The sequence below is a fragment of the Peromyscus leucopus genome, chromosome 4 (genome assembly GCF_004664715.2).
Source record: "Peromyscus leucopus breed LL Stock chromosome 4, UCI_PerLeu_2.1, whole genome shotgun sequence".
Classification (NCBI taxonomy): domain Eukaryota; kingdom Metazoa; phylum Chordata; class Mammalia; order Rodentia; family Cricetidae; genus Peromyscus; species Peromyscus leucopus.
This window is the reverse complement of record NC_051066.1, coordinates 121950661-121968354: the sequence shown is the minus strand read 5'-3', so window position 1 is coordinate 121968354 and position 17694 is coordinate 121950661. Positions and strand designations below refer to the sequence as shown.

Sequence of the window (17694 nt, the reverse complement as noted above, 5' to 3'; positions counted from 1 at the left end):
AGATTTATTTATTTATTATGTATACAGGAGAGGGTGCCAGATCTCATTACAGATGGTTGTGAGCCACCATGTGGGTGCTGGGAATTGAACTCAGGTCCTCTGGAAGAGCAGTTGGTGCTCTTAACCTCTGAGCCATCTCTCCAGCCCCATTAATAAGAACTTTTAAGGTTCCTGTTACTTTTTGTGGGTTTGTGCATGTGAGTGTGGGTGCCTTGGAGGCCAGAAGTGGGTGATGGATCTCTGGAGCTGGAATTACAGACAGCTGTGAACCCCTACCCCTATAACAATCCTGGGAACCTAATGAGTCCTCTGCAGTAATGCTCTTAACTGCCTTGCTACCCCTCCATCCCCCAGGACACAGACACTCTGATAGTGTTAATGGGGAATATAATTTCACTAATACCTTAACTGAATGCTCAATCAGGACAAATAAAGAGATGTCACTGTGATACCAGCATCAGGTTCTTGTGTTTGTTTACTTGCTTGCCTGTCTGGCCTGCTTGGACAAAGCATAGATACAGTATATATAACGTTGAGTTGGAAAGATACTCCATCATGCAAAGCTTAGATTTCTTCCGCAGACCTTCTATACACAGCCAGGAACTCAACAGTCATGCCAGCCCTAGCATATGCTTTATGACTTAGAACTCAGAAAAGGCATAAAACAGCGAGTCTTTTCCATGCTAGCTTGGAAAAAGTCCTGTAAATTTATAACCAGTGTGAAAGCTCTGCCTCTTCTCCTTCCAGCTAAACTGTATCCTTGCCAGCTGAGAGAGCCACGGTATCCGGAGAAGCAAAGAAATGGCATCTTTCACAGCGTTCAAAGGCTTCGTCTGAAAGATGGGAAAACACACGCATCTATAAGACTGGAAATTTCTCCAGGGCCCTGACCGCTCTTATCGCCTGACAAGCAAGAGCCACTGGTACCTGTGGATTCCACATCAAACCATTTTATGCGGTTGCTGGGCTACAGCGACAGGTTGCCATTGTGAGTGGAGCATGCTGCATATTCTGAGGGCATCGTGAGTCCAAGATGAACAAAACCATCACACAAAATAAGGCAAAAAGTCCCAGTCAATGTCAGAGGTACTGAAGAGGTTTCTGGAACATAAATGTATACAGCATCCCACTAATAGCAATTAGCAGATCACTAAGGATAACCGCAGGAACTACTAAAATTGGCAATGGTAAAGTAAGGGCTTTCAAATGACACACTCTGGCTGCCCAATCTGGCAGAAGGCAGAGGCAGGAGGGTAGCCTGCCCTGTTAGTCTTAAGGTCAATATTAGAAACTCTTTTGACTCAGGTTTGGGCACGTGACATGCTTTTCAGCCAATTGAATGACAGGGAAGTGTCAAGCGTAGGTCGGAAGCGGTCCCTGTGTTTCTACTTGTACTCTCCCTGGACCATGACAGGGGACCATGATAGGAGACAGGCTTCCTCTGGCGGCTCCTGCTCCCATTCTGCTCTTAGGGTGTGACTAGAAGCTGCCAGTCTGAACAGCTTTCAGCAAGGAGCCCAGCTGAGCCAGAGCTTAGAAAGCAGTCTGCCAGGTAAGCTCAGCCCACATCAGCCAACCCCCAGATGTGTTGAGTGATACAACCAGGTTCTGCCTAGCTCCGTCCAGCCTCACTCTGCCCAACTACAGCCAATCTATTCCGTGAGCTACACAGATGTGTAAAATCTATTTTCTTGCTGAGTTTGGGGATGTAAGTACATGTAAGTGCTGACCCAGGAGGCAATAGGGCCATATAAGAAGCCAAATAAATTGGGTGTGGTAGGCTTTCCTTTGCTTCTTATCTGGAAAAATGGGAAGTAACAATGCACAGGATATAATTATGTTCACAAATGCTTTAAGTCCCCCCCCCCCAAAAAAGAAGTTCTTTTTCCTAAGAAAAGTCTAACTTCTGTGCCCCATAATGGAACAATGACAAAATATATGTTATGTAATCTGCCACAGATCCCCAGTGGAACTGAACCCCACATACCCTGTGCTGGATAGTTTTTTTTTTTTGTCAACTTGACACAAGCCATAGTTATTTGAGCGAAGGGAACCTCAATTCAGAAAAGCCTCTGGAAGATCAGGTTGTAGGCAAGCTTGTCAGACATTTTCTTAATTGGTGACTAGTAAGCCTGTTATAGACAGGGACATCCTGGGCAAGTGGTCCTGGGATGTACTAAGAAGCAGGCTGAGCAAGCAAGCCAGAAAGCAGCTCTTCTCCACGGCCTCTGCTCTGGTTCTCATCTCCAGGTCCTTGTCCTGCTTGTGTTCCTGTCCTGACTTCCTTTAGTGATAGATTTACCTGCAAGTGTAAGATGGAAGAAACCCTCTCCTCCCTACACTGCTTTTGCTCATGGTCTTTTATCTCCATGGTGTTTAACAATAGAAACAAACTAAGCCACATCCTTGTGGTACTACATGGCTCTTTTCCTTCCCTTTCTCACTTCCCACTTCCTGTGTGTGATGGACAATCCAGTCAGTCACCTCAGAACACCTGGGAAGAGAGAGCCTCAACTGAGAAACTGCCTCCCTCAGACTGGCCTGGGGTGCGTCTGTGGGACTTTTTTTTTTCTTTGTAGAAATTTATTTTTATTTCATGTGTGTCTTAGTTAGCGTTTCTATTACCATGAGAGACACCATGACTCTGGCAACTCTTGTAAAGGAAAACATTTAGTTAGTGTGGGGTAGGCTTGTTTCCGGTTCCAGAGGTTCAGTCCATTATCACGACAGGGAGCATGGCGGCAGTCAGGCAGATGTGGTACTGGAGGAGTAGCTGAGAGTCTTAGATCTTGCAGGCAACAGGAAGTCTACTGAGACACTGGGCAGTATCCTGAACATAGGAAACCTCAAAGCCTGCCCCCACAGTGACATACTTCTTCCAACAAAGCTATACCCACTCCAACAAAGCCATACTTCCTAATAGTACATGTATGAGCGCTTTGCCTACATGTATGCTTGTGAAGCATTTGCATGCCTGGTACTCATGGAAGCCAGAAGAAGGTGTTGGCCTCCCGGGACTGGAGTTACAGATGGTGGTAAGCAGCCACATGGGTGCTGGGAATTGATCTTGTTCTTCTGAAAAAGCAATCAGTGTGCTTAAGCTCTGAGCCATCTCTTCAGCCCTGGGATATATTTTTTTTTTGATCGGTAATTGATATCGGAGGGCCTACCCCCACTATGGGGGGGGGGTTTGCCATTCTAGGCAGGTGGGCCTGGGCTGTATAAGAAAGGTAGCTGAACATGTGCCTGGGACCAAGCCAGTAAGTGTGGTTCTGCTTCAAGCTCCTGCCTTGGCGTCCCTTAATGATAGACTAACCTGTAAGAAAATAAGCCCTTTCCATCCCGAGTTGGTTGGGGGCCAGTGTTCTATCTCAGCAACAGACACCAAATTAGTGCCCTGTCCTTCTTCTGGTATCACTACTCCTACACATGCTTTCATTCCAAAATGTTTTAACTAATTATTTTATGTGGGTGGTGTACACATGCCAGGGTGCACACAGGGAGGTCAGAGGACAACCTACAGGGGTCAGTTCTCTCCTTCTACCATCTGGGCCCCAGGGACCAAACTCAGGTTGCTCAGGTATCCAGGTATGTGTCTTCGACCACTGAGCCATCTCACTGGCGCTACATTCCAATTCTTGACATAAAATAAGATGTGATGTCACTTTTAGAAATGATGACCAATACTTATTGAACACCAGACTGTGCCAGATGCCACGACTCACTTTCAACCCTGAAATGGATGCAAGAATAGCACCTACCAACCTCAAGTGGGGTAAGGAGATACAACCTGCTTGAGAGGACCTGACTCACGGCAACCTTTCCAACAATAATATTTATTTCAAGCAAGGCTTATATATTATTATCCTATTAAAGATTCTAAGCCACCATAGAAAAGAATGGGGACAGGGTTGGGACAGGGGAAGAAAAAGGATGCAGAGAAAAGAAATGAATTGTCACTAAATCTCTTAAGACTTTTCAGCCAGCTGATGGCAGCACACGCCTTCATCTGCAGTGAACTGAGAGCAAGAAGCACGGATTTATGAGATTCAGCTGCACTGAGGAAAGAGGGGTGTCCACGGGGCAGGCTGCACTCCTATGTGTACAGAGCTGTGGCTTGGGGAGTTCCCCCCAGAGACAGTGTCCAGAGTGAGGAACTGTTTCAAATGGCCCAAGAGTGGCCCAGGGACTTTCCTCTGATGGGCAGTTTAGCACTGAACAGCACCAGAGCACTGTCTGAGGTATGCAAAATATAGCACTTAAACTGTGGGAGGGGCCTCCAGGCCTCCGCCAGGGGAGGAATGCCAAGTTAGCATTAAAAATTACACATCCTAATTGCGCAGGTAGAGTAGGGGACCAACTCCAAATAGTACGTCTGAGCCTGACCCAGGCTTTGCAGTCCCCATGGTCTGAGGCACTGGGGTCCTTGACATGGCCATGGTCATGTCAACAATATATATTCACTCAGGATTTTATCTGCTTCCCACATAGTTGCATAATTTTGCAATTCTGTTTTCCTTTACAGTGAAATAAAATGCCGTATGTACACGGACCACTTCTGTTGATGCATATCTAGGCTGATTCAATTGCCTTGTAATTGTGAATAGAGCAGCAATAAACATATCCCAATTCCTCTTTGGTAAGATAGAGTCTTCTGAGTACATGTTCAAGAGATCATGAGGATAGAGATGGCTCATGTGGTAGTTCTATTTTTAGTTTTCTGAGAAACCTCCTCACTGATTCCCACAGTGGCTGCACCACGAAACACTATTACAACAGTGGGTATGGGCTCCTATTTCCCCACATTCTCCCCAGCATTGATTATCATTTTTTTCTTGGCGACATTTTGATAGGAGTGAGATGGAATATTAACATACTTTTAATCGCATCTCACTGATGGCTAAAGATGTTGAACACTTTAAAAACATTTAGTGTTCAGTCGTGTTTCTTCTTTTGAGAACTGTCTGTTCCATTTATTTGTGGGCAGCTGTAAATATTTTTGAAGTTTAAATTCTGCAGTTCTTTTTTTTTATAGATTTATTTTTATATTAAGTGTATTTGTGTGTGTGCCCTTGGAGTCCAGAAGAAGGCAGTGCCACTACTGGAGCTGGAGCTATAGGCCATTGTGAGCCACCCAATGTGGGTGCTGAGACCCTACCTCAAGTTCTCTGCAAGTGCAGTATGGGTTCTTAACCTCTGCATCACCTCCCCAGGCCCTGTTGGTGCAGTTCTGTATGTAGACACTGGTTCCATCTGATGTATGCAGGGCTCTGTTGTCCACTCTTCAGGCTGCCTGTGAACTCTGCAGATGGTTTCCTTTGCTGCAGAGAGGCGTTCTGATTTCATGGAATCCCACTGGCCAACTCTTAAGGTTATTTCCTGTGCTTCTGAGAGGTTCTATTCAGAAATGTTTGGCTTATGTTTTGAAATGTTTGGCCTGTATTTTCAAGTGCTTGCCCCATATTTTCCTCTTATAGTCTTGATGTTTTGGGGGCCTTAAACTAAGGTCTTTGGTCCATTTTGACTTGATTTTTGGTAGGATGAGAGACATGGATCCAATTTTACCAGTACTGTTTGCTAAACAGGTTTTTTTTCCATGAGTGTGTTTTTGACACATTGGTTATATATATATATATATATATATATATATATATATATATATAAAAAAAAAAAAAAAAAAAAATATATATATATATATGGGTTATCTATTGTGCTCCACTGGTTACATGTCTGTTTTTGTCCCAGTACCACTCTGTCTTGGTTACTAGGGTTTGTAGGATAGTTCTGATAAAATGGCAGTGCTCTTTCTGCTTAGGGTTGCACTGGAGAATCTATGTCCTTTTGTGTTTCCACATGAATTTCAGGATATTTGCTTCTTATTCTATGAAGAATGTCATTGAAATTTTGATGGAGACTATTGGATCTAGAGATTTATTTGGTAATATAGCCACTTCCAATGCAATAATTCTGCCAATCCAGGACTATGGAAGGTTTACTACGACCCAGTATCTTCTGTAATATCTTTTCTCAGTGTCTAAAGAGTTCATTGTAGAGGTCTTTCACCTCCTTGATTAGGTTTATTCCTGGTTATTTATTTTTTGAAGCCATTGTGAATGGTCTGATTTCCTAATTTCTTCCTCAGCAAGTCCATTATTGGTATAAATTCTACTGATTTTTATATGCTGCTTTTTTATCTTGTAACATGACTGTAAGTGTTTATCAGGTCTGAAAGTTTTCTGACAGAGTCTTTAGGGTCCTTTATGTATAGACTCATGCCATCTGCAAAGAGGGGTACTTTGACTTCATTTCCTGGTTTATCCTCTTTATATGTTTCTCTTGTCTATCTGTTCTAGCTGAGACCACCAGTCCTGTATTGAATAAGAGTGGAGGCCACTCTTGTCTTGTTCCAGTTTTAGAGGAAACACTCTCAGTTTTTTTCACTTAGTATAATGTTGGCTGTAGCTTTGTTATATGTAGCTTTAATTAAGATAATATGCTTTGTCTATTCCTAATTTCTCCAGAATTCTGATCACAAAGGAAGATTGAACTTTCTCAAGTACCTTGGTCTGCATGTATTAAAGTGATCATGTAATTTCTGTCCTTAAGTTTATCTTTATATACGTAAATAAATTTATTAATGTATATATAGCAAAACAATCATTCATCCTTGGGATAAATCAACTTGGTCATGATATATGATTTTTGTGATGTGTTCTTTAACTTGATTTATGTATATTTTGTTGAGCATTTTTGCTTCTATGTTCATCAGGGATTATAATTCTCTCCTATATTCATCATTAGTCTGTGTTTTTATCTGACTTTAGCTCCACAGAATGAGGCTGGTGGTGTCACTCTCTTTATATTTTGTGGGACAACGTGACAAGTGTTGCTGCTAGACTTCTTGAGAAGATGGTAGACCACATACCTTAACCAGCTCAGCAGTGAATCTGTCTGGCCCTGTGCTTTTCTCTGTGGGGAGTCTTCTAATTACTACCTCAATCTCATTGCTTACTATGATTCTATTTAAATTGTTTATATCTCCTGGCTTTAATTTTGTAGGTAAAATGTATTTAGAAATGTCTCCATTTCTTTTAGGTTCTTCAGGCTCTGGGGAATATAAGTTTTTGAAGTATTCCCTAGTGATCCTCTGGATTTCATTATAATCTTGTTATGACAATTTCCTTTTCATTTCTAATTTTAGTAATCCATACCTTCCCTTTCTTTTTTGGTTAGTTTAGCTATGGGTTCATCAATTTTAAATCATTAATCTTTTCAAATAACCAACTCTTTAATTATCTACATTCTTTCAGTTTCTATCTCATTAATTTCTGCTCTAATCCTTATCATTTCTTCCCATCTAATGCACTTGGGTTTTATTTTCTGTGTTTTGAGAACCCTGAGGTGCATAATTAAGTTACTTATCAAGATCTGATGTTTTAATGTGAGCACTTATAGCTGTAAGTCCTCCTGGGTAAAGCCACTAGGAACCCTAGATGGGCTCCAACAGAATGTTTTCTGTAGATACCTGTTAAGTCCAGGTGGTCTATGGTATAATTTAACTTTGAAATTTCTTTGCTGATTTTTAGTGGGGAAGCCCCATGTAGATATGAGAGACGGGTATTAAAGTCCCTTGCTCTTATTGTATCATGACTTTCTAAGCTTTGTAGCATCTGCTTTGTGAAACTGGGCGGCCCATGACTCAGTGCATAAATATTTACAATAGTTACATCTTCTTGATGAATCGTTGCCTTTATTAGTAGGTAGTTGCCTCTTTATCTCTTTTGACTAGTGTTGGTTTCAAGTCTTCTTTATCCAATACAGAATCATTACACCACCATTTTTAGTTCCTGTTTGCATGGTAGACTGATTTCCAACCTGTGACTCCCAGTTTAGGAATGTCTTTGCATATGAGTTTCTTGGATGTAACAGATAGTTAAATCTTGTATTATTAACCAGTGGGTTAATCTGAGCTTTTTTGTGTTTTCTATTTTCTAACCACTACTGGTTAGAATACAGGTCCAGAGATGTAGAAGGTTGACTGTAATCCCACCCTTATAAGGCTGCTGTGACTACTGTGATAACAGATAGAGTGGGGATGTTAAGAGGCCAAGCATTTGTAAGCTGGAGCCTTCCTTTACTTCAGTTAGAAAAGAAGGACGCAGGAGACAGACCATTAGCACTTCCCCACAACTCTGTACTCTTAAAAAAAAAAACACAAAAAACAAAACAAAAAAAAACCTGCATAGAGCTTGAAACTGCAATGTCAAGAAGCATGCAGGACTAATGGCATTGTGACAGATGAAATTACATTCTTATATTTTACCTCCATTCCGTCTGCCAAACCCTCATTGGTCACCACTTCTCTCACCCCCATCAATATGAAGACAAAAGAACAAAGAGGGAAAACCTGTCACCGACTCTGCTCCACTGTCTGCATCCTAGTCCTGCCCTCGCAGACAGTGCCCTGGGGTCGTGTGCAGCTGTTCTAGTCTAGGACCATCTCAGCATCTCAGCATCCTTTCTTCTCAAGCCCATTAGATTTCTGTCATGTGTTGTAAACCACACAAATGGCTTCCCTTCCAGCATCCCTCTTTGGAATGCTGTTAGTTCTCTCAGTAAACTATTTACTTTTGCTGTGGTACTGCAGGTTTCGAAGATGCGCTCTCGTTCGCAACCTTGCACCCCATGCTACCTCCCTTTGCAAGGTGGCTTAGGTACTCCTCCCCGCATCGAGGGCTGAATCTTTCTTTCTTACCTCTTGAATTTGGTCCATCCTGCTGTTTGCGTTGCCTAGTAGGATGTGAGGGAGTCACACGGTTAATTTCAAGCCCAAGCCTTACAGGGCCCCACTTGCTCCATTTCTTCAAGTCATGCTTCCATGTCAAGAAGCTCAGACTAGAGGATGGAGACAGGGGAACAGAGGGCAGTCACTCCGCTGATGGGATTTCCATCTTCCTCTAACCAACTGGCAGAGGACTGCGATGCAACAATGCAGCTAAACTGGTCTAGATATACCAGCTGGATCATGCTTAAATTATCACCCCACAGAATTATGAGCTAAATTAATGACTATAAACTTAAGCTACAAACTGAACATCCCTATTAATGAAAATTTAAACTTTTTGAAGTATTTCAACTTTCATGTTAGGGATGCCTAACCAGTAAAACCAATACAAATATTTGAAAATTTAAAGAAAAAAAAAACAACTAAAGTCTGAAACACTGCTGATCCTAAACTATTGACCTTAAGCATTTTTAGAAGAGATATTCAACCCTTTGTAAGTTTGGGAGTAGGGATATTTTTTAAATTTTATGTGTATTTTTAGTGCATGTATATCCATGTACCATCTATGTACAGTGCCCATGGAAGCCAGAAGGTAACATCAGATCACCCAGACTGGAATTACAGATGGTGGTTAGCCGTCATGTGGATGTTTGGAATTGAACCCGAGTCCTCTGGAAGAACAACCAGTGCTCTTAATTGCTGAACCATCTCTCCAGAGCTTGGGGTAGGTTTTTAAGCATCAAAGCCAACTAATTAATAGATTAGCTAATGCAAAATACAATTAAGGAGTTACAGTTATCTAACATTTTTGACAAATTTTTCCATGTTTTGTAATATAAACAACTCCCATATTCTGGTTCTGCTGACACCTCCATTACTTGTGGGTTCTCACAGTTCTCAGTATAGAGATAAGTACTGGCTATTCTGGGCAGTGTCAAGGTCAACTGAAACAACATACTTGTTAATTGCACAACTCTCAGCACTCTTCTGAAGCTACAACACAACACGTACAACTGAGCAGACTACACCATTGGCTTCTGCCAAGGGCCTCATGATAGAAACGCAAACAGGAGCGTATGGAAGAGAAGCGCACATCTGAGAGAGCAGGCATGTCGGGCTTGTAGCATAAGACCCACCCTTGTGGTAGCCAACCCAGTCCCATATGAATGAGAACTCAGTCCTGCAAGGAAAGCATCAATCCATTCAGGAAACCTCTGTCCCAACAATCTAGCCTCTCTTAAAGGTCTCACTAATACCTAGCCATGCTACATTGTAGATCAAGCTCCCTGAGTTTTGATGATGACTGACAGAGGATATTAATCTTGACTACTCCTTAAAAAGGATTTGGAAATACCTAGGAAACTCACCTCTTGTGTCTATGAGGACGTTTTTCAAAGAAGTTTAATTGAGGAGGAAAGATTCACACTGAATGTAGGTGGTACCATAGCATGGGCTGGCGTCTCAGGTTGAATGAGAAGTGGGGGAGCACCAGCAATCACCTCTCTTGGCTTTCTGACTGTGTACACAATGTGACCAGCTGCCTTTGCTCCCTGGTTGCCATGGTGAACTGTATCCTCAACCATGAGCCCACATAAACCCTTCCTTTCTTAAATCACTTCATCAGGTGTTTCATCCTAATAATAGGAAAAGTAGTTAATACATGAGCCACAGCGCATCCCAGTGTCTTTCCAGTGGTAGACATTTGCTCTTCCCCATTAAAAAATGTTTTCACTATTTTAACAAGCTAATGAAACACAGGGTGTCCTGTGGCAGTTCCTGTTATTGTTTACTTTACAGCTACACTTTATTGACGATGTTTATTTATACAAGTCCCAAAGGAAGATGTTTTATCTAAGAGGAAAGACCAAGGAAGCAAGAAAGACAGCTTCAGCTTTGTTGAAGTTAATTAAAACGGAGGCGGGAATCGACATATCCCGAGCAGACAAAACCAGTTGGGCCTTAGAAGTGACCTAAGCTTTGTTTGATTTGCAAACGTCAGTTGTTTCTTGTATTTCCAGTGGGAGAAACTAAATACGGCCGCCTCACGCTCATAACCAAATATTTTCTTTGCTTTACTTCTGTGACTATAAAAACAGCCCCCCCCCCACACACACACTCTGGGGAATCTTCTTGCCTCTGTCAGCGGAGCCCCAGCATTATTTCCGAGGAACTACAAGATTCAGTTGCCTGATGTCTAAGATGTTATTGTGGAGCCAGTAAGATGGTGATGACTCACAAGGTAAAAGCACTTGCCACCAAGCTAGAGAACTTGAGTTCCTAGAACCCACATGGTAGAAAAAAAGAACTGACTCTTATAAGGTATTCTAACCCCTTACACACACACACACACACACACACACACACACACACACACACACACACACACACACTAAATGTAAAATTAAAAATGACTTTTTGTTGTTGTTGTTTACTTTTTTGTTTGTTTTGTTTGGGCGTGTTCTAGGGATTGAGCCTTGAGCCTTGTACATACTAGGCAGGCTCTCTACCACTGAGCAACACCCACAGACAAGGTCAGCCTTGAATTCATGCTCCATCTGCCTTGGTCTTCTAAATGCTAGGGTTATAGGCATTCACTAGCATGCCTGGTCTCAGGTGATTCTGAACAGCCTCAAAAGACAAGTTTCTGCTGCCAGGAGAAGCCACAGAACCAGCAGCTAGAATGCTTACCCTGTCGCTATCACTGCCACGAGAAGCCACATTACTATCCTTTGGTGTGGCTTTCATGTGCACTCTGCCCTTCTCTACTAGGTCCAGAGCTATAGTAGAAGAAAAGAGAAAGGCATCTAGGTTGTTTTCAGGTTCTGGCTATTATGAACAGTGCTGCTATGAACATAGTTGAGCATGTATCTTTGTGGTATGACTGAGCATATGCCCAAGAGTGGTATAGCTGGGTCTTGAGGTAGATCGATTCCCAATTTTCTGAGAAACTGCCATACTGATTTCCACAGTGGTTGTACAAGTTTGCATTCCCACCAACAGTAGAGGATCAACTGAAGAATGGATTAAGAAAATGTGATACATATACACAATGGAGTACTACACAGCAGAGAAAAACAATGACAGCATGAAATTTGCACGCAAATGAATGGAACTAGAAAATATCATCCTGAGTGAGATAACCCAAACCCAGAAGGACAAACATGGTATGTTCTCACTCATAAGTGGATACCAGATATAAAGCAAAGAACAATCAGACTGCAACCCACAGAACCAGAGAGGATATATAGCAGGATATATATATATATAGATAGATATATAGCAGGATATATATAGAGGATATATATAGGATGACTGTGGCTTATAATAAATTTTGGTTTTACTGGGCAAGCCTCAATGAAATGTTTCACTATTAGGATAAGAATTTTTACTGTATCAAGTTGATAATAGAAATAAATAAATACATACATACATACATACATACATACATACATACATAAAAATGGAAAAAAAGAAAAGAGATAACACATCTGAGACAAACCCACCCTTGACTTTCACCAGGTCAGACATGGATAAAAACATCGATCAATGTGTCATACAACAGTTCTTCTGCATGAAAGACAAAACTCATATTGCATAACATGAACAGATACCAGAAAATCTAGCGCATGGAGAACTCTATGTTTAGGCCAGAATAGGGGGCATCTAACTAGGGTCCACAGTAAGGAGCAGCAAGCTGAAAAAATAGAAAACCTTAGGTCAATCCAAGCTACTCATTAGCTAGCTGTGTGGTCTTGGGTGCATCACTTAATGTCATGTGATCTTGGCTTCCTTCGTTGTACATGAATGTTATGAATAACTACCTTAAATGGTGTGGCTAGGAGTTGAAATGAATAGCCCCAAATGGCTGTGCTTGCTTTGCTCACAGTCTGCCCCAAGGGCAGGGCTCAGCAAGGATGGGTCATCAAGAACAGCTTGTCTCCATCTTACTAGACATCAGTGGAAGAGACCTGAAGGCTGGGTCAGCCTTCTAGAGCTTCACTCATACGTCGGTAGCCTTGGAACTGGGATCTGTTTTCCCTACAGCATGATGGCTGCCTCTCAAGACATAGGTCCCAAGATAATTAGTAAGCCAAGCAAAAGCCATGTCTCCCTTGCTTTAAAGTTGCTTGGTGTCCATTCTTCCTTGGTTGTGTGTCAATTCAATCACTAAGTCCTGCCCAGAAGGAGGAGTAGCAAGACTCTGGAAGAGCAGTAATGCCATTGTGACCATTTGTTGGACTATGTTACAATGATCTCAACTGATTCTCTTCTATGCTTATTTCCTGAAAGATAGAAGGTAGAAGTTTACAATTTCTATGAAAAAAGAAAAAAGAAAGAAACATTGGGGCAGGGAGAAGGAAAAGTGACATAGTTTCTGTTGGGAAGACCCTGGACTAACTTTATGTTCTTTATGCTCTGGATGGTACTGTCAATACCAATAGCAAGCCCTGCCCCATTCAGCTCTTGTGAAAATTAAATCAGTTAACTTACCATTAAAGCTGTGCCTGGAGTATGGTCAATGCTCCCTACAATGTACATGGATTAATGTTACATTCTTGGGGTTCCTAAAATGTCCTGATTCTGGGGTGGCTCTGCTCCTGCTACATCATGGATGGAATCCCCCTGCAAAGTTTCCACAGCGATTTTCCAAAGCTGGCCCAGAATATCTCCCCAACCTCAATGCCAGGCCTGGAAATGAACCAACTCCCGGGACTGCTGAGCACTGGGCTTCATCATCTCATTTTTACATACCCCGTCAGGCCAGCATCTCTCTCTCTCTCCTCTCACTTCAGTTCAGGCCTGGCTGCTGTAGAATCCTGAAAGCTCACACATTTGATCTTGCCTGGTGGAAACTCAGAAGTCTCTATCTCAGGTCTCCATCTGCAACACACAGAATTCCCTGTTTAGGATTTGAAAATAGTTAAACGCACCGCCAGTAACCACACGGGTGACGTGTTCCCTGCCTGCTCTGGAGGGACATTAATAGACGGGAGTATAGGGATGATTTCCTGCCCATGCTGACCCCAGGCCCACCTCTGGACCAGGAAATGGGGAGAGCATCTCCTGATCCAGAAATGCCCTCCAAATTCCCAGCTGCTGCTCAGAATGCAAAGACTTCAAATAGTCTTCCTCCAACAAAGGACGGATCAACAGCCACCCTGTTGTCACTATTATGTGACATGTTTTCTTCCTTACTCTTTGCAGTACATCACCAGCTCCTGCTAAAGGGGCTTTGATCTTCCACTTGGGGATTCTGGGGTGGATTCCCACCCAACCATTGCCAACTGTCCCTGTCAATACCCTACCATTTCAAAATCGCCTTAGTTCACACATACAGCCGTCACATTCATGAAGGAAAGCACAACACAGAGATCACAGCTGAGAGGACTTTCACTGTTGCTACCAATACCCGTATTCCTGGCACAGGTAGTCAGTTCTCACTCAGATTCTTTCTCGATTGTTCTATGCAGTCCAATGTTAACTGGTAAACACCCAAATAGTACTTTTCTAAATAAATGCTAATCATGTGCCCATTCCCCTTGCTCATCACCGTCTTAGGACGACTCACCAAGGTTGGTTCATTCCTATGCCTTTACACTTTCATACTCTTTCACTGTCCCATTTCTCCAACAGGCCCTCTATCTGACCTCATACTGGCTCTTTACTTCAATGTAGGTATCACATCCATCCATCCTTCATACCTACACAGGGACACCCGTGCAGTCCTGCCTTCAAAGCCCTTCATACCATTCTGCATACAGTGGAGGCTGAGAATCCATCACCTTGTGATTAATGAACTCCATACTCACCTGATTTCCACCCACAGTAGTACATGTATCTTCCATCATGATCTCTACCAATGTCCACATGTATAAGACAGAAACAAATACTTCATGAAATACCACCAGTCACACACTTTCTCATACCTCCTTCACTTTTATTTAAAACCATGCTATGCTCATGCTCATCTTCACCCATGTGCCACACTTAATAAGAGTGCTTCAAACGACCCAGAATATGATCGTGTGTGTGACGCACATGTGAGTATACAGGTGTGTTTACCTTTAAGTGCATTTGTGGAGGCCAGAGATTGACCTTGGGTATCCTCCTCTATGGCTCTCTACCTTTTCGTTGAAACAGATCTTTTCACTGGACCTAGAGCCTGTCAATTAGACTGGCTAGTCAACGAGCCCTGGGGACACGCCTGTCTCCTCCCTGCAGCACTGGGGTTACAAGGGTATGTACCACTATACCAAGACATCTTCTCAGTCTCCAGAATATACTTCAATAAATTATTAAAGATTACCCTGGAAATCAAAACTTACTTCAGGGGCTGGAATAGAGTGGTCAAGAGTACCTGCAGGGGGCCTGAGCTCAGATCCCAGCACCTTATCAGGCAGCTCACAACTGTCTATAACTCCATCAGATCTAACACCCTCTTCTGGACTCCTTGGGTACTGCACTCAAATGGCTCCCCTGTAGATCCTCACACCTAGAGCTCATCACTTTCCTTAGTGATGCCGCCACCTCCCTGGGTGCTGTTCAGGGCCCGTGTCATCGGTTGTCTGAGGACCACCAAATGGATCATGAGACAGGTCTTTGCATCAGGCCCTTTTGTCCCAGTTTTAGAATTCTGGCACACGTTTGTCATTTGGATTTAATAAAATGGCACTCTAGGGGAGGTGACGGAAGGAGCACATGGCTCTCAGAGGAGGAGGCTGGCTGTCACTGGGGTGTCTAATAGTTCACTACAGTCTAGCATGGAGCCCTCACAACACACACCCTGTAGTTCTAGGCTTCCAACATCTTTTCCCCATGGGCACCACAGAGAATTAAATACTGTTCCTCGTGACCCAATTTACATGAATACCATGGTGAGATCATGCAGAAGGATTTCAAACAGTCTTTTGAGGACCCAGGGCAGGGGGTGGGGAGGATGATCCATCAGGTAAAATGTTACTAGACAGCTTCCAAAGGTACCTGACATTGAAAACCACCATGATTGAAGTAGCCAAAACCAAAGTATTGAAAGTAGAAACACCAAACTGAATTTACACTGAAGAGGTATGACATGCTGTAAAATTTTATACAGAAATACAAAGCACCAGTCACTTAAAATAGACCTTTGTAGAAAAAAAACCAGACTGTCCACTGAAATGAGAAACAGGTTGCCTGTGGCTCCTATGAGGCAAGGGGAAGCAGCTGGAACAACTTGGGAAAGTGGCCTGGCCCTTCTGGGTAGTGTCCCAGCATTTTCTCAGCAAAGGGCAGCTGTGGTAATTTGTTACCGAACTTGAACAAAGCCGTGTTCTCAAAAGGAACAAACACTTCTTCCCTACTTACATGGGTTCCTCAACACATGTGAAATTGTCTAATGGCTGTCTATGACTTCAAGATTTTAAGTTCTTTTAACTTTTAGTTTAATTTCTAAATGTAGGAAAGCCAACTTTATGGGATTAGAGAGCATTTTCCTAATCACAACTACATGTTAGATAAAGAAATGTTGTCTATTAGGTAGTGTGCACTGTGGGAAATTCTGTGTTGTGATTCTCATAGGAAACCTTCACTTACTTCTAAAGAAATATATAAATTAAAACTCATAAAGTAGCCAGGTCTGGTGGCACAGCCCCATAATCCTAGCCACTTAGGATGCTGAAGCAAGAAGATCTTGAGTTCAAGACTAGCTTGGGCTACAAAACAAATGTAAAGCCAGCGTGGGTAACTTAGTGATACCCTGTCTCAAAATAGGAAGTAAAAAGGGAGCTGGGAATGTAGCTCAGTGGAATGACACTTGCCTAGCATGTGCAAGGCCTTGGGTTCAATTCCTAGGACCCAAAACAACAACATCCTAAAGGTAAAAGCAAGTTGAAGAGGATAAGATACCAACCAGGTTTTGTTTTTCAACACAGTTGTAGCTAATCCGGAAATCAAGGTTGTTGCTTATTTCCCCATGTATTCTGACAAAGTCACCTAAAAGGTTATACCATGTTGTTCCCCCCATTGAATGTGATTAACTGGCAGAATGCAGACAACAGGATCAGTGATTTTGAGAAACCTTCTTGGGGAAGTATCTAACAACTCTTTTATCACACCCCATACACACTGACTATGGGTGTACTGCCATCAACTGTGGTTTGGGGTGTATTATTGACATGGTTTGAATGTGCCCCTAAAACTTCAGATATTGCACATTTAGCTTCTAAAGCAAAAGTATTCAGAGGTGGGACCTTTGGGTTGTGATTTTGTACTGAGAGGCTCCATTCATGGATTATCAAGCAGACTGGCTTTGTTCTAAAGAAGTTCTCTCTGCCACAGCTGCTGACTCAGCATGGATACCCTCCACCAGGTTACAATGAAGTAAAAATGCTCCAACCAGACACCAGCCAGATGCTAGCACCAGACTCCTGGACTTTCCAGTTCCTAGAAGCATGAGTTCAATAAACCTCCTTTAAAATACACACACACACACACACACACACACACACACACACACACTCCAACTAGGATACTCTGTTTTGTGATTAGCAACAGAGAATGGATTAAGACAACTGGTTTCCCTGATATTTTCCTACAAAAAGTAAAGTTAGGAAGGTTCTACCTTTGTGTATCTAAGTTTCTGTTGGTACCAAACACTGCCCATGGCATCTTCATGGGTGGACCAAATCTTTGGTACTGGCTCAGTCTTAGAATCTATTCACTCTTGCTGGGCAGTGGAGGCACTCGCCTTTAATTCCAGCACTCAGAGGCAGAGGCAGGCTGATTTCTGAGTTTGAACCCAGCCTGGTCTACAGAGCAAGTTCCAGGACAGCCAGAGCTACACAGAGAAACCCTGTCTCAAAACAAAACAAAACCAGTAAGTAAATAAGTAAATAAATAAAATTTTAACGATCCACTCATTACCAATTACC

The 17694-nt window shown here is 42.5% G+C and overlaps 1 protein-coding gene across 1 annotated transcript in view; it reads right to left on the bottom strand.

Annotated features, from left to right (window-relative positions):
- Positions 1–17694, bottom strand: part of Rin2 (Ras and Rab interactor 2) — a 219938-nt gene that overhangs the window by 158469 nt on the left and 43775 nt on the right. Inside the window, exon 2 of the mRNA XM_028881863.2 lies at positions 13538–13666. The gene's annotated coding sequence lies outside the window, so the exon portion shown is untranslated. The remainder of the gene's footprint in view (positions 1–13537; positions 13667–17694) is intronic.